The sequence below is a fragment of the Lynx rufus genome, unplaced genomic scaffold (assembly GCF_022079265.1).
Source record: "Lynx rufus isolate CCGP_SWC_20201006 ecotype Redwood Valley unplaced genomic scaffold, mLynRuf1.p SCAF_37, whole genome shotgun sequence".
NCBI classification, from domain to species: domain Eukaryota; kingdom Metazoa; phylum Chordata; class Mammalia; order Carnivora; family Felidae; genus Lynx; species Lynx rufus.
The window spans coordinates 189448-210276 of record NW_025814853.1 but is presented as its reverse complement, the minus strand read 5'-3'; the positions used below and the strand labels follow the sequence as shown (position 1 = coordinate 210276).

The window sequence follows — 20829 nt, the reverse complement described above, 5'->3', positions numbered from 1 at the left end:
TCCTTTGCGCGCTTGGGGCCGGCGCCGCCCTTTTCCGTCGATCCCAGACCTCTTGCTCACAGCCCAGCCCTCCCTCCCCTTCCTCGCTGGGCGCCTGCAGTGTTTCTCGTGGACCAGCTGTCTCCCGCCTGGCCGCCCCTGCCGGCACCCTCCCTGCTGCGCGGGAGCCCTTCCCCCGTCTGTTCCCGGGATGTCCTCCTCCTCCCGGAGACCCCAGCCCAGCCACCCCACCCCACGTCCCTGGACTCCCCATCACCACCTGCACTACACTGACTCTCTTCTGTTGGGGAAGGAACGCTCTTTGTTGTACGGCTGGCTGAGTCTTGGGTTGGTTTTTTTTTTTAAGTTTATTTCTTTTGAGAGGTGGGCGGGGAGACAGAGAATCCCAAGCAGGCTCCGTGCTGTTCGCGCACAGCCCAACGCAGGCTCGAACCCACGAACCGTGGGATCGTGACCTGAGCCGAAATCAAGAGTCGGACGCTCAACCGACTGAGCCACCAGGCACCCACAGCTCGCTGAGTCTTACGTAACCACGCTGCCTTTAAATTGTACGGTGGTTTGTCTCAGCCCAGGCAGGGTCCCCCAGAGCCTTCCTCACTCCGTGCTCGTAAACACCACAAGGAAGCAGGAACTACTTGGTCCTGCACACAAGGAGCTTCAGGATCTGCGCCAGAGGCCCTTCTGGACCGGGCTGCTCCGTCCCCGGCCGATTTGGGGGCCACCGCTCTTTAGGCCTTCGTCACCAAGGGCCCTGGCCTGACCGAGGGCCAGAGAGCGCGAGGCGTGACCCGACACTCTGCCGGGGTAGCGAGAACGTCCCGATTCCAGCCCCCAGCCCCCCACGGCCGCTTGGCTGAACCCAGCGGGGCCGGGTATTGGGCCAGCCTCTCTGAAAAGCCGCCCGGACCCCATGAACGCAGGGGGCTTTGCGGTGCCTGCCTCTGCCCGGTGGGGTTCGGGGGAGGAGGACCTGAGCAGAGTGGACGCGGGGTCTGTTTTGCTCGTTACTTGGGTTGCCAGGAAGCTCAGGGTCAGGGGTGCAGTCCGTCATGCGACCCGGTCCTGCTTTTTTCACTTACCCTGCTGCTTAACTTTATTTTTATTAACAGACGGTATTTTTTAGAGCAGTTTTAGGATTGCAGTGATACTGAGGGGGCGGTACAGAGATTTCCCGTTGGCCTCCTGCCCCCACATCGGCACAGCCGCCCTCCCCCCCATCCGCATCCTGCCGGGGGGTCCGTGTGTCACAGCTGACGGGCCTTCACTGCCCCACTGCCACATCGGCATCCCGCAGAGCCCGCAGTGTGCACTCGGGCTCCCTCTGTGGCTTTGGACAGACACGATGAGCTGTAGCCATCGTTACAGCATCGTACGGAGGACGTTCGCTGCCCCGACGTGCTTCCTGCCCCCCCCCCCCCGTCCGTCCCTCCCTCCCCGCTGGCCCCCAGCAGCCACGTTTTGACCCTTTGTCCTATTCTGTTCTTACCGTAACATCAATCTGAATTTATAATCTCCATCTTTTTTTTTTAAGGCAGAAATTTAAGGGGGCACCCGGGTGGCTCAGTTGGTTGAGTCTTGATTTCATCTCAGGTCACGGTCTTGTCCTGAGATCGAGCCCCACATCGGGCTCCGTGCTAACCGTGCAGAGCCCGCTTGGGATTCTCTCTCTCTCTCTCTCTCTCTCTCCCTCCCCTGCTCGTGCTCTCTCTCTCTCTCTCTCTCACACACACACACACACGCACAAAATAAATAAACTTCAAAAAATGATGATGCGATTGAGAACTTAAGGCAGAGAATGCTTTCCGAGAACTGACGACGTGGCTGGGGCTGGAGCGGCCCCTGGCCTTCCCGGGGAGCACGTCCTAGCTGCCCCGGGGCTCCTCCTGGGTGCCTGCCGCTGGCAGGGCGGACCCCAGCTTCGAACACGGGGCACCCCCATGCGGCTTGGGTCTCCGCCTCGCCGAAGGGGCTGGCTGCCTGTGCGCTCTGCAGGGTAAGCGGGACGCGTCCCCAGAACCCGCGCGCCTCAGCCCGGCTCGCCAGCCGTCAGCAGGAACGGGCTGTTCGCAACCAAGGCAGGTGTCTCCCTGACAGAGGCCGCCCCGCGTAGACGGGGCCGTAGAGATGAAGCCCTTCTTTCTTCAGACACGCGGACCTAACGGCATCACGAGACACATTTGGGTGTGCAGTGCCACCGGGGGGGTGCCACCGGCTCCCCCAGAGCCACACGGCACCTGACATCATCCTTTCTCTTCCGTGCTTGAGCTAGTCTGTCCCCGGGGCTCCCACGGCACCTGTTTGAAGACTTGCTAATCCCCTTATCTCCTAGGAATCAGCGGGGTCTCCTTTTGTTTTCTGAGGGAGGTAGAGATGCTACTCCCTCACCGGAGCTCTGATCTTCACAAACCAGCCCTCCCGATCGTAACCTCTCCGTTTTGAGACTGTCTTCTCGGGAGGTGTGGGGACGCACCGTCTGGCAAGAGCTTGTGTGTCCGCCTCACCCAGGAGTCCCCATGGAAGCGGTTCTAATTATTTGTGGGCCTCAGGCCCCTCTGTGAAGCCAACGTGAGCTACGGACCGTCTCCACGGGACACTGCCCAGAAAGCCCTAAGTGCAGATCGGCAGAGCCCCCCTCCTGAGCCCCTCCGCGGGCTCCAGACGGAGTAGCCCTGGTCTAAGCCTGCCCACGCTTTCCACAGCTCGGGGGGGCCCTCACGTAACGGGAACCTGGGAAGCTGCATTTCAGTCCACACACGGTTCGCCTGTTCGCTCCGTGTCTGTTCCCTGAGGGACCTCAGTCCGCTCGCCCCACGGCAACACGAACACCACAGACGGGGGCAGTTTAGCCCACGGAAACGTACTCCTCGCGGTTCTGAGGGCGGGGAAGTCCAAGATCAAGGTGCTGGCCAGTGCAGTTCCTGGGGAGGCCCTCCTGCCTTCTCGCTGTGTCCTCTCAGGATGGCCCGGGGGGACGGAGGGCGTGTGGGGGGGGAGCAAGCTCTCCCGTGTGTCTGGAGAACCCGGACCAGTGCAGTCGGCAGAGGAGACGTCAGAAGCGACCCCAAGAGGGGGGGCATCTGCCAAAATGACACTCGCCAAGCGTGTAGGCGGAGAGCTGGAACCATAGCTTCTTTAGGCACCCGAGATGGCATTCACCTTCCCCAGGCAATTGTGTGACACTACTGACCGCGTCAGCCAACTCTGCTAACGCCCGGATGGCTGGTAACACTGCAAAGTAGCGCGACACCCCCGGGACTCGGACGCCAAGTTTGTGAGCTTGGCATGACACCTTCTGGGTGCTGGTGGCACCCTCCCTTGGAGACCGCAGGGAAGCGTGGGCTCCATCGGGGAGTCCTTAACATGTGCTGGCCCCACGGGGCACCAGTGCAGACTCGAGGGGGCACCTCACCCAACGTCAGGTGCACCGTGGACCCAGAGTCTGGAGAGCCTATTGAAACCCAAGGTCGGGGACAGGGGGTGTGCCGAGGAGACTAGGTGACTTTACGTTGACCCCGGGTTGAAATGGAGACAAGCAGGGGCGCCTGGGTGGCTCAGACGGTTAGGTGTCCGGCTTCAGCTCGGGTCATGATCTCACAGTTTGTGAGTTCGAGCCCCGCGTCGGGCTCTGGGCTGACAGCTCGGAGCCTGGAGCCTGCTTTGCATTCTGCGTCTCCCTCTCTGTGCCCTCCCCAAATTGTGCTCTGTCTCTGTCTCTCAAAAAAAATAAATAAATGTAAAAAAAAAATTAAAAAGAAACAGAAGCAAGCAAGGAGTTAATACAAGTCACTGGACATTCCTCGGAGGCGGACAGTCAGGTTTCCAGGGAGCAGGGCCCAGACCGCAAACAAGCAGCCTGTGCACGTTCAGAGGTAAGTGCAGGTGCTGTGCAGACGAGGGCGCGCCTACGTGCAGGTGTAGGTGTTTGTTGGGACGTGTGTTGTGTTTAAACTTCCCAGCGCTTACGACTTCACCTTCAACTTGGGATCCAAGGGCTGGGTCTGGAAATGTCCGCAGACAGAAGAATGTTCTTTAGACAGGTGTGTGAGGAAAAGTCAGTTTTCCACCTCCTGTGTGTGTGTGTGTCTCTCCTTTACCTTCACATGCAACACTTTGCTTCTGACGTTTCTGGATCCCCCCCCCCAAAAAAAAACAATCCGGAGTGATACCGGGTGGGTGTCCCACAGTTTTGCTGCGTTCGGGCACCGTCCACCTGGAGGTAGCGGCCGGCCTCACAGGTGAAGGGCTCGGTCCCCGGGGAGTGCCCCCCCCCCCAAGCAAGGGGTCCCCAGGGAACCCACAGCCTCGGTCAGACTTGGTGGTAAGCTGCAGTTTCCCATGATTCCCCTTCTCGGGTTTGATTAATCTGTTAGAGGGGCTCACAGAACTCAGGAAAACCATTATATTTACCAATTTATTAAAAGATGTGATAAAGGCCATAGAGGAACAAACAGCCAGGGGAAGAGATTCACAGGGCGCGTTCCAGGGGGGCATCTCGAATGCAAGCACTGTCCCCAGGAAGGTGGGGTGAGTCACCCTCTCAGTACACATGGATGCGGTCACTAACGTGGAAGCTCCCTGAACCCCATACTTTGGGATTTTATGGAGGCTTCCTTACTTGGGCTTGATCGATCACTTATCCATTTCCAGCCCCCTCTACTCTCCCTGGAGGATGGGGGCTGGGCCGAAAGTTCTAAGCTTCTGGTCATGGCTTGGTGTCTCCAAGCCGGAGAAGGTTCACCTCTTACATTTAGGTCTGACCCATTTTGAGTTAATTTTTAAATTAAAAAAAAGTTTATTTAACATTTATTTGTTTTTTGAGAGACAGAGCATGAGCAGGAGAGGGGCAGAGAGAGAGAGGGAGACACAGAATACCAAGCAGGCTCCAGGCTCTGAGCCATCAGCACAGAGCCCGATGCAGGGCTCGAACCCACGAGCCGTGAGATCATGACCTGAGCCGAAGTCGGATGCTTAACTGACTGAGCCACCCAGGTGCCCCTCATTTTGAGTTAATTTTTGTGTGCGGTATTAGGCAAGGGTTAAAGTGAACATCTTTGTCCTGTTCCTGATCGTAGGAGAAAAGCGTTCTGGGTTTCATCATTAGATGGGAGGACAGCCGTGGGTTTTTCAGAGATGCCCTTTATCGGGCTGGAGATGTTTCCATATTCTCCTCGTTTGCTGAGAGTTTTAATCATGAATAAGGCTGAATTTTATTAAATGGCTTTTGGGCACAGATACAGTTGCTCATGTGATTTTTCTCTTTTCGTTGGATTAGTACGATGGTTACATGAAGCAGTAGTGGTAAATCAACTTTGCATCTCTTGGTGTAAAACCCTCTTGGTCATGGGTTTTTGTTTATTTACTTTTTTTTTTAAGTTTATTTTGAGAGAGGAGAGAGAGAAAGCATGTGTGTGAGTGGGGAGGGGAGGAGAGAGAAGAGAGAGAGAGAGAATCCCAAGCAGGCTCCATACTGTCCGCACAGAGCCCAGTGTGGGGCTTGATCTTACGAACCAGGAGATCGTGACCTGAGCCGAGATCAAGAGTCAGACACTCAACTGACTGAGCCACCCAGGCGCCCCCCTCATGAGTTTTTAAAAATATGTTACAGGACGGGGTGTCTGAGGCTCAGTCGGTTAAGTGTCCGACTTTGGCTCAGGTCATGATTTCATGGTTTGTGAGTTCAAGCCCTGCATCAGGCTCTGCACTGACAGTACAGAGCCTGCTTGGGATTCTCTCTGCCTCTCTCTCTCTGCCCCTCCCCTGCTCACTCACTCTCCTTCTCTCAAGATAAATAATAAATAAATGTAAGAATATATATATTTTACTGGATTCAGTTTGTTAATATTTTGTTAAGGATCTTTCTGCGTCTGCACTCTTGAGGGACATGGTGATATGGTCATTTGAGCCATCACACCAGATTGGCGGCTCTGTGACAACGGGGACTCTGTCTGTTCAGGTCATCTCCGGGTTCCCAGCTCCTAGACGGCACCTGGCACAGGGAGGGCCCTCGGGACAGGTCCGTTGAATGAATAAATGCATGACAAGAAGCCACAGGTTGCTTTATGCCCGACAGGATCATGGGAGTATTTTGTCAGAACCCGTTTTCTGCAAGCCAACAGAATGTGATTCAGATGCGTTAAGAACGTCTTGGGGTAGGTGCTCCAACTCGTAAGGTGGTCCAAACTTGTGAGGCTGGAGGTTCTGCGAAGTTGTAGGGGGAGAAGCAGCAGAGGAAGGAGGAAAGGAGCCTGTTTCGGGGGGCCCCACCCCTCTCTCCTTATCCTTGGCCCATCTCCTGCCACCTGAGAGCACGCTCCCTGCTCGCGGAACTCTCCTCCCTACTCTTCCTCTCGGCAGCTGCAAATTCTCCCTTAAACACCCGGCGGATCCGGGTGCAAATGCATCAACTCTGCACACGCTGTGAACAGACTGAAGGCTGCAGCTTGCTCTCTGGGTGCAGGGGAACTGTAAACGCCACCTTCCACGCTAACACCATCACCGTTATCATGACCACTGGCCGTGTACTGTGTAAATACCACGTGGAAGTCACTCTGCTATGGAAGGCCTCCGGCCAGCACACGGCATAGATGGGATCTGGAGCCATTTCTCTGGTCGCTGCTGGACCAGACTCTTCTCCGGAGTGGTCAAGCCCTGAGGCTGTGGACTGTGATTCTAGCCTTGGCCTTCCCCACCTCCCCAGAGACCACGTTCGAGGCTCCCGTTCGCGCGGTTCGCCCTGCGCCGGGCCCTCCAATGACCTGTCTTCCGTGGGGCCGCCTGACTGCCCTCTGAAGCGTGGGGGCTGTGACGCCCCATCACGGGTCGGCGGGGCGGTTTCCCGGCCAGCGCACGGAGACATCCATGAGAATATCCTCAGCCCTCTTGCAACTTTTTATTTTCAGGTTTTTTTAAACTCGTAGAAAAGTTGCAAGCATAGAACGGAGAATTCCCGTACACCTTACCCACCTCCAATTTTTAGATATTTTTCTACATTTCATCTGTTTTTTCCGTTCTTCGGCCTTAGGTTTCTGATTGCAGGTCTTTCTTTTTCGTATATCTCCGAGTGTGTGTTTGAGGATATGTATTCAGTCTGGAGGGCTAAATTACAGCTTTCTCCTGCCTCGTGGGTGATGTGGGAGAGAGAATTTCCATCAGCAGAAATGCTTTGTGTCAGATTTTCTATTTTCTTCTTAAATAACTTTCTACGGAGTTTCTCTCGAGTTTTTCTATTCTCAGATCTTCCGGTGAAAGGGTTCCTCGTTTAAGAGCTCCCTGATCTTTGAATGTTCCTGGATCTAGTACTTGCCGGTGTGCAAGAATTTGACTTAATTCAACCCGATTCTGACACTGTCTACCCAAAGATAGCATCAGATTCCAAAGGCTAAGGGTCCGGTCCTACAAGACTATTCCCCAGCCCCCACTTCAGATGCCAGTCCCCAGGGCAGCTGACAGCCTGCAGATGGGCTGCAGATTGGGGGTTCCAACGACCCCCTCCTTAGGTCCGATTAATTTGCTAGAGCAGCTCACAGAACTCAGGGAAACGCTGAGCTTTACCGGTTTATTAAAGGGTATGATAAGGGATGCAGGTCAACGGCCAGATGGAGAGACAGGAAGGAAGGTGTGGTGTGGGGAAAGGGTGGGGAGCTTCTATGCCCTCTCCAGGTGCACAGGGCCTCGACCAGGGCCTGGACTCCCCTCCAGGCTGCCCCTCCTGGAACGAGGGTGGTGGCCTGGAGCTGCAGGGCACTGGTGCTTGGAGGCTGGGATGACTGCTAGGCGGCTAGGCCTGGAATGTGCCCACGAAGCAGGAAGCTCATGTGTTCCTAAACTTTCCAGAAAAATCATCCGTGCCTGCCAATGGCTTCACCTGAGTGAATTCACCTCTTTTTCCTTGGGCCGTACTGGTGGTTGGGCCATATGCCCTCCCGCTGGGGGCTTCTCCTGGCCTCCTTCCTGCCTTTTGTCGGGGCCGACCTCGGCCCGCACATCCCTGGACCATGACATCACCAGCTTCGACCCTTGACCCTTACTACCACACACAGAGCTCGGCCCTCCCGCCCTGGGGGACAGCGCCCTCACCTGTAACTGCCCGAATACGGCCGCACTCAAGGGGCTGGACGGTTCGAGGCTCTCCGGGCTCCGACGTGCGGCCAGCGTCCCTTGAGGGTGGCTCCCCTGCAACCAGTGACAGGTGTGGGAGGGGGCCAGGGCCCGGGCCGGGCCCGGGCTCAGCCCCACGTTTTGATATTCAGATTTTGGTCTCGTCTTTGCGGGTTCTGGCAGGAGACGGCCTTGGTGGAGGACGCAGTGAGCGTGCTGTTCCCACTGGGCCTGCAGAGCTCTGTCTGCGTGTCCACGGGGCGCGTTCCGGTGCCCGCTGCCCGCACAGGGCTCTTGGCCTCTCCGGCCTGAGCGCCCTGCGCAAGTGGCCCCTGCACTTTAGACCAGCGTTCACCGTATGGTCGTAGGGGCTCCAAAGTTCTCGCACACAGGACGGTCGGCTCAGAAGAAGGGAGGATCCGGGTACGTTTGGAAAGCAAGGACTCCAGCTGGCACGTAGCGGAGTCAGATCAGTTGTGGATGGATTGTTCTCTCTCCTTTTTATTCTATGAGCTGCCCCTCCCCCCCCCATCCACCAACACACACACGCACACCTCCCCGCTCAACGTTCAGCTCCTGGGTTTTTTGTTTGTTTATTTTATTTTTGAGAGAGAGGGTGGAGGAGGGGCAGAGAGAGAGATGATAGAGAGAGAGAATCCCAAGCAGGTTCTGTGCTGCCAGCACAGAGCCCAGCTCGGGGCTCAAACCCATGAACCGCGAGATCATGACCCAGATCAAGAGCCGGACGATCGAGCGACTGAACCACCCAGGCGCCCTCAGCACCTGTTTTAAATGGACCTTTTTCTTTTCTTTTTTTTTTTTTTTTTAATTTTTTTTTTCAACGTTTATTTTATTTTTGGGACAGAGAGAGACAGAGCATGAACGGGGGAGGGGCAGAGAGAGAGGGAGACACAGAATCAGAAACAGGCTCCAGGCTCCGAGCCATCAGCCCAGAGCCCGACGCGGGGCTCGAACTCACGGACCGCGAGATCGTGACCTGGCTGAAGTCGGACGCTTAACCGACTGCGCCACCCAGGCGCCCCAAATGGACCTTTTTCTAATTAGGAACCTAATTTTAAGAATCCACAGGAGAATGAATTTTTTTCTGAATTACAGATCATAAAATCATCGTCCGTTGGCCAGTGTTGGTCAGAAAAGAGAGTCTCTTGTGCGAGGACGTGTGAGCTGAAACGGTACGACGTCAGGTTAGTGAGCTGAGAGGCACATCTGATGCCTGGGGTGGGGACAGGCGTGTGCGGGGGGCCGGGGCGGGGGCCACACTGCACGGCTGACACGCCCGCGTTCCTCTCCGCCAGAGCCCTCCCGGTGTCAGGTGTCGTGACGAGAACAGCTTCGCGCAAGGGCAACGAACGGGGTGTCGGACGGGTGTCGGAGGGAGGAATTACAGAGAAGGACCAGGGTGGGAAGTCACCGGGAACGAGGGAGCGCCGTGCCTCTGGAGGGCGTGGAAGCTCCGGGCGTGGGACCCGCGTGTTTGTGGACCACCGTGGGCTTCCTGCCCGCCGCGTGCTCTCCTTCGCCACGTGAACACCGTGTGGTCAGGGGGCCGGGTCTTGAGGGCCGTTGTTCTAGAATTTCAAATTACTGGCCTGACATGGTGCGTGGAGGTCTATAACTTTTAACCTTCCTATTTGCGATCGCAGCTACGCTCTCGTTCCTTGCGTGGGTTCGTCTTGCCATACTGTTGGCCGGTCTCGTGCGTCTCTTCAAAAGTCCGGCTCTCCTCCCGTCGGATCCGCAGCGGGTTTTCCCCCCGGGGGCGGGAAGATCTGATACCTTCGTGCGTTTTGTTAACCCCTTGTCCTGTCTTCTTCCCGTAGTGTGGGTCCGGCGCTCCGCTCGGTTGTACCCAATTGTACACCAAAGTGCCTCTCTCTGTCTCGGGGTAGGTGCGAATCGACTGTTATCAACCCGCTGTGTGCGGACGTGGGGTTCTATTTCCGTCCCTGCTCAGACGCGCCTCTGACAGGCCCTTCCCCGCTTGGCAACGAGAAAACTAAATTTAACTCAGCTTCACCCGGTAAACCGTTCTGCCGGGCATTTTTCGCTAGCATCGCCTGGTTTAAAGCTTCGTCTTTCTCCGGTAAACACCCGGCCCCGGCCGGTGTGAGCGCCACAGCCTGGAGCTGGCCCCGGCTCCCCTCCAAACGCCGGCAGCCAGCCGCAGGGGACAGGCCGTGGCAGCCCTCTGTCCCGGCACGCGCCCCTGCACCTGCCCTGGGAACCGGCCCCTGGGGTATCGCTCCGAGACGTCCGTGTCCGTGGCTGGCTGCAGGTTTGGGGGGGGGGGAGGGCTTCTCGTCCGGTTTTGGCTTCGCACGGTGACACTGGCCGTGGCACATCTGATGGTCTTTGGGTTTGGGGGCCCCACGGACGCGCGCTGCCTGGCACCCTCCCATTCCTGTAAGAGGGACACTGGCAGCCCACTGGGCGGGGTGGGGGGGCAGGGTGACGTAGCGGGTCCTCCAGTAACGCCTGTGGCCTCTCTGGGTCCCCAGGACTCCCCGCACGGATGCGCCCTTAGCTTCTGCTTCTGAACTGACCGCGAGGAGGAGACGCCTCTGCGGAAGCCCGGGGCCTCTCCAGACTTCGGGCAAGATGACGTCATAGCTAATGGTGGGTGGGCTTCTTCACACACACACACACACACACCCCGTCTCCCTTGCTGTCCCTTGTCACGCTTGACCGTCCCTGGGAGGAAAAGCAGGCAGCACACTGTCTGGAGTCACTGCCGGGACCACCTTCCTCGTGGAACGTGAGTGTGTTTTCTTTCCCACGATTTCTGTCCTCCCACCGGCCTCTGCGTCTCCTCCGGGGCAGAGCTCTGCAAGCTTCGGGGGAAAGGTCGGGATGTCCTTGGGTGGCTTCCCACCTCAGAGCCTTTTTCTTTCCCCTGCCCCTGTTCTGGTCCTCGCCGAGCAATCGTCCTACGACCCGGTTGCCCGGGACCGGGGCTGGATGTGTGAGACAGAAGGAGCGGCCGCCCAGGGTTACGGCGGTCGAGGCAAGACTCCTGTTCCCTCAAAAAAGCCCGGCTGTTGAGACCGTTGGCTCCACACTTTCATCAGCAGAGGACCACACGCTGGATGGACGGCTTGAAACGACAAAATTCTCGCACGTCTGAAATCAGGGTGTCTCGGGGCCGACCCTGGGGCGGGGTCCTCCCCATCTCTCCCAGCTCCTGGCGGTGAATCTTGGTGTCCCCAGGCCGACAGCTGCCTCTCCGTCTCTGCCCCCGTGTCACACGGCCTTCCTCCCTGTGCCTCTGCTCTGTCCTCTTAGAAGGACCGTCTCTGGGTTGGGGCCCACCCTGACCCAGGAGGATCTCATCTTTACTGACCACGTCTGCAGAGACCCGATTTCCGATAAGGTCTCACTCACAGGCTCTGGGGTGGACGTCTTTGGGGGACGCTCTCCAACCCGGTACCAGGTGGGAACGGCCCGTATGCTGACGTCGTCACGGTCTCAGGATCGGTATGCCCTCTACTGCCGAGCAGGCTGGGCCCGGGGGGCAGGTGTCATGTCTGTGGCTCGCTCACGTTTCTTAACCTGTACTCTCTACCTGAGCCAGAAGCTCTGCCACAGCAACATGTGTTTCGGAGGCCAGAATGCGCTAATCCCGCTCATCCTGCCTCAGGGGAGACTTCCAGAACTCTCTCCCTCGATTGCTGCTTTGTGGTCCCAGTCCGCGGTGGAAAATCAGTAAGGGGCCCCTCACCCGCTTCCCAGATCCCTTTTCAAGGAGACCACGAGACCGCGGTACGGAAGCGAACCGTTTCGTTTCTAGAGAATTCGGCGGCACTTAGTGAGTCACACTGGCGTGCAGCCAGCGCCCCTCCCCGGTTGCGGAACGCTTTCGTTACCCGGAAGGCAACCCCGGGCTCGTCAAGCAGCGGCTTCCTGTTGCGCCCTCCCCCAGCCTTTGGCAACCACCCGCTTTCTGTCGCCATGGATTCACCTATTCCAGAAATCTGAGGCCTTTTGTGTCTCAGCGACGTGTGCAGGGTCTGCTGGCGTCATGGCAGGTGTCAGAGTTCCGTGCCTTTCTCTGGCCGAACACCGTTCCGTGGTGCGGATAGACCACAGATTGTTGACCCACTCACTGCACGTCACGGACGGGCGTTGGGTGGTTTTCACCTCTCGGCGGTCGTGACGAATGCTCGTGCGAACGTGCTCGTGCGTTTATGTGTTTCCGTATCTGTCTTCAGTTCCCCCCGGGCACGTGTTCAGGAGTGGGATTTCCGGGTCACGGGGCAATTTTATGTTTAGCTTTTTGAGGAAACACCAAGCTGTTTTCCACGGTGACCGCGCCATTCTACGTGCCCGCCAGAGCGCGCGAGGGCTCGTCTCTCCACATCCTCGCACACGCCTGTTATCATCTGTCTTGACTCCGGTCCTTCTGTGAAGTCGTGTCTCATTGCGGTTTCGATGCTGTGGTTCCCGTCACGGCTCCACGCGGGCGTCCGATCCCTCGTGCAAGCTGTTGTGGCCGTGTGGTCCTTACCGCTCTGGAGTCCCCAGGCCCCCTGCCGCCCCGGTTGCAAAAGGACAGACGGAGGTGTCTCCTACTTCAGTTTTCCCATAATCACATCCCTTCACAACAAATTGGTGAGCTTGGGAGACACCCAGGAGCCACCCTCAAGGCTCAGGCTCCTTACGAAAGACCAGACAAAGCCCGATGGCAGAAATGACACTTCTGTCCCCGCAAGGTGCCCCCGATCCCTTAGCTCAAAGCGCGACCACGTTCTGGGTAAAAAAGAACCTATATTTATTCTTAAGGCCCAGCCTGTCTTGCGTTTGCACTATTTTCTCCCACGCTGGTCCACCAACGCCCGTGCTCTCCCGCCCCTGCAAACAACTCACACACGTGAACGCACATCAGGAAAAGTCTCCAGATCCCAAGACGGATTCCAGCACTGTCTGTAAACCCCACTCTCCAGGCCCACTTTTATCTTGTTTTCATTCCTAAGAGGCGCCGGGGCGTTTGGTTTTCATCACTGACCCCCCGAAGGCCCGGCCAGCTCCCTGCAGAGAGCGCACGCGGCCGGGCTGGTGTCCCTTCCCGGAGCCTCATTCCTTAGGTCTGGAAAGTTGGAGGCCCTTCTGCATTGTGTGGTTTATGTCAAATGTCTGAGCGCATTCGAAGCAAACAGCCAGCTTCATCCGCTGGGAGGTTCCAAGGCGTAACTTGAATTATCAAGCTCTCGAGGGTGGTGGCCGTCTCCGTAAGTCGCTGGAGAGAGACAGAAGCAGGTTCTCAAGCTGACGAAAAAGGGGGTGAAGACAAGAGCCTCGGACACGGACCAAGTACAAGGAGGGGGTGTCCTGGGTCCTGGAAGCACCCCACATTGGCTTTTCCAAAGCTGCTGCCCGAGCCAGGCACGCCACCGATTTCCATCTGAAAGGTGTCCTCCTGGCCATCGGCAGCTTTGAGAGCCTTCTGATGGGACAGACGGGTCCCAGGCTCTCCCTGGCAGAGGTGGAGGGAAGGTACCGGATACCCAGGTCAGAGTGAACGCTTATCACCTGTACGTTGGACAGACAAACCCAGGGCAAGCATGTTAGATGCGCTAAGACAGAGCCCTGGAAAAGTACCCCAATACCGGCCCTAGCAAGACTGGGTCGCTACCAGCACCCCTAAAAGCAGAGAAACGCCGTGGGGCCTCACGCCCCGGCCGAGAGCTGTGCTCTTGGGTGAGGCTTGAAGCCTCGTCAAGCTCGCTTAAAATTCAGGTTTCTCAAAGGCGGTTCAGCGATTCCAGAGCAGGCATCGGGCTCCCCACGTGTGAGTGCGGTGCCCTGTGCCCGATGCCACAGTTGCTGCCTTGTGGATCGAACCACCGATGCCAGAGGTCGCGGGATCTTAGAGGTCATCAGGTTAATTTACTTTGTAAATAGGGAAACCGAGGCACGGAGTGGCGGGGCGCCTCTCCCAAGGGCACTGAGCTGACCTGTGCGGGGCTGGTCCGAGGGCTCGGGTGACCGCTCCTGCCGTGCCAGGCGGGCGCTGGGGTCTACGGCACCTTCTCCCCCACGTCGGAGCGGGGGTTCACCTTGAGAGGAAAAGGTCCCGGGTTTCCCGTCTGACTTGCTCGCGTCTGAGAATCTCTTCTCACCGGCTTGTCGAGAGAGGACCTCATGCCATGCTGCGGGATCCGCGGCCCGCGTGGCGGTCCCACTGTGCCACCGGCATCAGCTCCGCTGGGCCCGGGAGAGACTTTGATGCCAGGTGCTACGGACTGTCCACAATGCGGGAGCTCCCGGGCTCTGGTATTGAACTTGGCCCAAGTTCCTAACGCACTGTGTACCAGTCAGAGCTCGACCGGAGACACAGAACCAGGAGTCTGTGTGCATGTGTGTGCGTGTGTGTGCGTGTGTGTGTGTGTCTAGATTTGTCGCAAAGAGCAGGCTCACGTGACCGAGGGGGCTGGCGAGGCAAGCCTGAGGTTGCAGGAACAGCTGTTAGGAAGGGTGCTGGCCAAAGCTACAGGCGGGGGTCTTCCTTCTGCAGGGAAACCTCAGCTCTGCTCTTCAGACTTTCAACTGATTGGACGAGGCCCCCCCAGATAGCCCAGCATCGTCTCCTTCCGTAAAGCCAGCCGATGATGAACTTTTATCCCATCCGTAAAATACCTTCCCAGCAGCACCTAGGTTAGCGTCGGAAAGGGTAACTCGGGGACTGTAGGGGCACCACGAGGACACAGAAGGCTGACCCCTGCGCGCTCTGCCCCTGCAGAACGAGCCCCTTTGTACTGACCAGTCCTTGAAACTCGAGTTTGCCAACCCCCCCTCAGAGCTGAGCCGCAAAAACAGCAACCTCACCATGCTGCTGCTGACTTGTTGGCAAGCAGGAATCGGGACCCAGTCCCTACACGCTCCATTTGAACCCGCCACGTCTCCTTTCAGTTTGCCAGCTCAGGAGGCCCTGTCCCTCAGGGCTTGGCCAGCAGTGAGCCAGGACCCGGAAAGGAGCCCAAACCATCAAACCCCATAGAAGGGTGTGGCCTTGACTCTGGGGCATGGGGTCGTTGCGTTTGGATCGGCCCTGTCTTCAGGGCTACAGAAAACCCAACCCATGCTTCTTTAAGCCTAAAGGACTGGGATTTCTTTTGCACAGGACCCAGAGCCCCCGGGGCAGATGGAGCTCAGGATACCTGGGACATTCCAGAATGCTGTCAGGACTGTCTCCATTTTCACTCCTGCTCTGTTCACCTGGTCCACTGCTCTCTTCCTCTGGAGCCTCCTGAACCCCCCGGGTTATGATTTAACACCCCCCGGGAGAGGGTGTGTCAGCTCTTTCTGAACCCCCAAGTTCAAGACCCCGGGGTGAACCCCCAAGTTCAAGACCCTGGGCAAGCGGCAGCGAGTGCCATTTCTAGCTTGGCCAACCATGACCGTGGGGGTGGTGGAGAGACGTCCTGCCTGGAAAGGACACAGGGTGGTGTGGCCAGCAGACTGGGTGGCCACCCTGAGCCCTTCCCACCGGACAGTAGGGTGACCGTCCCCCAGTCCCCCAGGCGAGTGGGGGTGGGGGTGGGAGGATGGGCCAGATGGTTGCAGGCCTCAGCTCCCCTGCCTGCCTGGCTGCCCGCTCCCCCATAGCTCTGCACGCGGCGTCCCACACTCTGGATCCTCCTTGATTTAAACTTGTATCTTAGAAATGGACTTTTCCTGGGGCGCCTGGGTGGCTCAGCCGGTTAAGCGTCCCGACTCTTGAGTCGGCTCAGGTCATGATCTCACAGTTCGTGAGTTTGAACCTGGAATTGGGCTCCGTGACGGCAGTGCAGAGCCTGCTTGGGATTCTCTCTCTCTCTCTCTCTCTCTCTCTCTCTCTCTCTGCCTCTCCCCTGCTCATGCTCTGTCTCTGCCTCTCTCTTTCAAGATAAATAAATAAACTTAAAAAAAAATGTGTTTTTCCTCTGTCCCAGGTCTTTAGGCCTCTTTCATTTGCCAGCCTCGTGCTTCTCAACCCACCTGTGGCAAAGGACCTATTTTCTGGTTTTATTTCGCTTTTAAAGTCCAATCTGTTACAGGACTAACAATTTCGTAAAATGCAATAACGCTGAACTGTCGGAAAAACGACCGTGCACCTAGATGCCTTGGGGAGGGCAAGGTGTTAGCAGAGTTTGTGAACGCTGGCTCTCAGCCCCGTGCCCGGTGTGGGCCCAGAGCGGTCAGGTCTCCACCTGTTCCTAAGCATGGGCCCCAAATGCCAGGTGATTAACCGAGGAGTCCAGCGAAATCTTCCCCAAGCCAAGCGCTTACCCGGCACTGTTTCAGCTCACGGAACTCTACATTTAATGTGGGAAGACAGGCAGTAAATAAACGTGACAAATGAGTACATAACGGCAGTTCGTTGGAAGGTGATGTGTTCTTGCGGGAACAGTGGGGCGCGGGAGAGAAGGGGGGTTGAGCTGGTTGGGTTTTCCCCTTGGGAAGGGGGATTGCAGTTTTAAACAGGGGAGTCTGGATGACAAGTGATGATGTAAACCAACCAGAGAAGGCTGTGCAGGGCCGTCCCCATCAGTGAACACGTTTGCGTTTCAATAGGGACGTTCTCACGATCAAAGGAGCAGGTGCACAGGCTGAGAATCGAGGCCCCCGTTGACACGCGCTATCTTTGGGGCAGGTGCAGGGGAAGAGCAGGGCGGGTCTGGAGGAAGGTAGCGGCAGACGGACCAGGGCAGGAGCAGAAGACGACCGAAAAGGCAGCCTCAAGGACGCCAGTCCTCACCGCCCGCCGAGCTCAAGAGGAGGGAGGGCCCGCCAACCCAGCGGGAGGCAGGCCAGTCCGGTGACCTAACGACGGAGCAGACGACCCGGAAGTCTCCCGTCTTGGTGCGGTCAGTGGGTTCTTCAGCAACCGGAATGTTCCCATTGGCATTCCCACCACCACCGCCCCTCCCCCCGGGACTCGGTGTTCCACCGGGAAAGAAAAGAACAGAATTAAGGAATGTGCCCAGAAGCCTCAAAATAGTATCAAGGATGCCCAAGAGCTGCTTCGAAATTAGACATTTTGTAGTTCGTTGTCACTTTCGGGGCGAAAAAAGATTCCACGAGAACCTGTGCGTTTATTGTTCCGTTCAGCAAAACAAAGAGTGGAGACGGGTGATACCAGGTAAGACCCGTTCCCTGCACCAGGCCTGTTCCCGAAGCCTTACAAATGTCTCTCTTCACCCTCACGACACCCCTCGGTTGGGGGCGCTTTTATTATCCCCCGTCTCGAACTGACGTGTCGAGAGGCTGGATGCCAAGGTTGTTGAAACCCTGGCGATTTGCCTCCGCGTCTGGGCTCCTACCCACTCGGCCATCCTGCCTCAGAAGCACCCTACGCCCCCCTCTGCAAGTTGGGGGATGCTTTCCCAGGCGGAGGGAGCGCCCAGAGCCCCTCACGGTACTGTGACACCCCTACCCGGGCAGGTCCAGCTCCGTCTCTCAGAGACAGAGGACCCGAGACAGCCCCATTGCCCAGGCTGGGCTCCTGAAGCCGGGGGCCGCAGCTGAACTATTTAGAAAGTCTCCTGCCAGTTTTCCCAAGGCAGCCTGAGACCACACCGTGAGGACGGACACCCCCCACCGCCGAGTTCTCTTGACTGAAGAAGGGGCCAGTGGATTCCAGAACCACAGGAGGTAAGTCCCTGTCCTGTCGGAGGTTGGCCTCGCTCCCTGGCCACCCCGTCCGCTTGTGGGAATGAACAGACGCCCAAGAAAGACACAGGCCGCTTACTCAGGGCTCGTCGGCGGGGCACTGGCCACCGTCCCTGCGTTTGCACAGGGACGGGAGAGCCTATGGCGGAGCGGGAAGTAGGGGGGAGCTGTGGGCTAACGAGGAGCGGGACATCCTTTGTGGCTGGGTCTGGGGCACGTCTATGTTTTCCTGATCGGTCCTGGGTTGAAAGCGAGGGAAGATGAGGGAAGCCACGGTTGCGTGAAGGTCCTGTTGTCGCAGACGGTCCGGCTGCTGGCCGTTTTGTCCGTCCAGCCTCTCGCGCTAATCGGGAAAGCTGGCTCCCACGAATTCCGCAGCGTCCTGGCGGGCGGCGTGCCCAGGGCCGTGAGGGTCCGCCGTGCCACTGGAGATGAATGGCAGGCCCGGGTGCCGGGTGGCTTTACGCCCTGGTGTGGGGACAGTCGTGCGGTGGTCATTTCCCAAGTGGCTTCTCTGTGGGGACCAAACTGTGGGGCCGGGAGTCCCCTGCCCCAGCCACCTGCGCTTGTCTGGCCATTTCCCTCAGAAAAGGCTGGAGGCTTGGGGTTGGGGTTTCGGGGGAAGGAGACCCACTTAGCTTGCCTCGTTCTGGTAATCAGATCAGTCTCTCCTGCGCTGCGTTGTATTAAAAGTAAGAAATGGGGGGCGCCTGGGTCGTGCAGCCAGTTAGGGGTCTGACTTCGGCCCAGGTCATGTCATGGTCTTAGGTTCTAGCCCTGCGTCGGGCTCTGTGCTAACAGTGCAGAGCCTGCTTGGGATTCTCTCTCTCTCTCTCTCTCTCTCTCTCTCTCTCCCTTTCTCTGCTCTTCCCTTGCTCACGCCAACCCCCCCCCCCAATAAATAAATAAACTATTTTTAAAAAAAGTAAGAAATACCCCACTGGCGTTAGGTCTCTTGCACATCCAATGCAGCAAATGGGGCTCACTTGATGTCCAAGCCTCCATACCCTCCATGACCTCACCCCAAGCATCCTGTGATGGGTAATTTTATGTGTCTGCCTGACTGGGGTAGGGGATGCCCAGCTAGCCGGTGAGCTATTTCTGGGCGTGTCTGTGAGGCTGTTTCCTGAAGACATTAGCGTTTGAATCCAGTCAGGCAGACCAGGTGGGCATCAGCCAATCCGTTGACGGCCTGCATAAAACAAAATGGCGGAGGAAAAGCTCATTCACTCCCTCTGCTTGAGCTGAGACCTCTCTCTTCCCATCTTCTCCTTCCCTCGCCCGTGGGTGCTCAGGCCTTTGGTTTGGATTGACCCACACCCCCAGCTCTCCTGCGTGTCCAGCTTGCAGACGGCAGGCCACGGGGCCTCTCAGCCTCCATCATCACATGGGCCAACCGCTCGTTAAACATGTCTTCCTGGTTATTTCTGTGCATGTCCTATTGGTTCTGTTTCTCTGGACTAATGTTCATCCCTAACTTCTATTCTAAATCTATTCTTGACTTTATCAAAACCCTTCGTGGACCCTGTTTTCAGCCACTACTGCCTTTTGAGGTTAACAGTTCCCTCACCTCTACTGTCTGCTGAGTTGAAGGTTATCATGAATTAGGGGCGCCTGGGTGGCCCAGTCGGTCGACCGTCCGACTTTGGCTCAGGTCACAATCTCACGGTTCGTGAGTTCGAGCCCCGTGTCGGGCCGTGTGCCGACAGCTCAGAGCCTGGAACCCGCTCCGGGTTCTGTGTCTCCCTCTCTCTCTGCCCCTGCCCTGCTCATGCTCTCTGCCTCTCTCTCTCTCTCTCTCTCTCTCTCTCTCAAAGATAAACATTTTTAAAAAATTTAAAAAGGTTATCATGAATTATTTGCGTGCCCTTTGATTTTCTTCAAATACTGCATCGAAAATTTGTCTATCTTGGTCACAGAGTTTGGGGCCTTCCTTGAGTTCTGCCCCCGAGGAGTGTGCCTCCCCTCCCTGCTTTCAAGCCTGGTGCTCCGGGCCCGGTGAGGAAGCCCTACACGTTTTAATGGACTTTTATGTTTCAGTCATGGTTTCTGCTTCTCTGTTTGGTAATTCGTTCGTTCATTTCGCAGGTGTTTCTTGCGCCAACTCTGTTCCAAGGATGTGCCAGGCGCTGGGGATTCAAGAGCGAGCAAAACACGCCAGGGCTCTGTCCTCGTGAGCCCGTTTCCTCGCTGGGCCTCAGCCCTGCAGCCTTCCAGACCCCAGTGGGCTCTTTCCCGTGTCCGGGTGGAGGAGAAGGGCTCCGGGAGACCATCCCTGGCGGGGTGGCGCCCCCCTGTGTTGGGCGGGGATGAGCCCGGCCGCTGCCTCCTGGCCTCTCTGGGCTGCGACAGGTGTAGGCGTCCCCAGGCTGGGGACGGCTTCTCCATCCTGGTGGCTCTGTGAAGGAGACAATGGTCACAACCGGCCCGTGGGACGCCTGCCTGAGGGAGTGCAGACAGAAGGACAGACGGGCCCCGACAGGAGCCTCCCATTTGTCCGCCAGCGGCAGGCACATCCTTGCTCTGTTGTAAACTCCCTGAGCCCCGGAGACAAGTCCCGGCACCCGCCAGCAAGGGACCTCACAGGAGGCAGCCCCCCGTGCGCCTCTTGGACAAACAACCGCGAGTGGGTGCAGGGGCTACAAACCCCACTCTGCAAACCGGAGGGGACATCTGATTTGCAAGTGCAAGTGTCCCCGCCCCCCGGGGACAGTTAGCGGTGCTGAGCTCACAGCCGCCCCTCCTGTTCCCTCCCAGGCGTCTTTCCGCACAAGGCCCGTGGGGATCCCGCCCGACCTGCGCGCTGTGCCTTCCTCACCGAGCCCCTGACCCACGGAGGCCGCGCATGACCGTGGCAGGTGCCTGGGCTGTGCCGGCTACTTTTCAGGGTTAGAAATGCCTCATTTTCGGGGATTAAGAGGCGCAAAGGTCTCAACTGTGAGACAGCGGCTCATCCTCTGTTTGGTTTTCCAGTGGTCGCTCTAAAATCCACTCTAGGGGTGCCCGGGGGGCTCCGTGGATTAAGCGTTTGACTCCGGCTCAGGTCATGATCTCGCGGTTCGT

The 20829-nt window shown here is 57.6% G+C and overlaps 1 long non-coding RNA gene across 1 annotated transcript; it reads left to right on the top strand.

Annotated features, from left to right (window-relative positions):
- The first annotated feature begins 9071 nt into the window (after nt 1-9071).
- Nucleotides 9072-20825, top strand: LOC124522490 (uncharacterized). Its single transcript, XR_006964790.1, has 3 exons — nt 9072-9302; nt 16748-17748; nt 19855-20825. It is a non-coding gene; the product is annotated as an uncharacterized LOC124522490 (long non-coding RNA).
- The last annotated feature ends 4 nt before the right edge of the window (nt 20826-20829 follow it).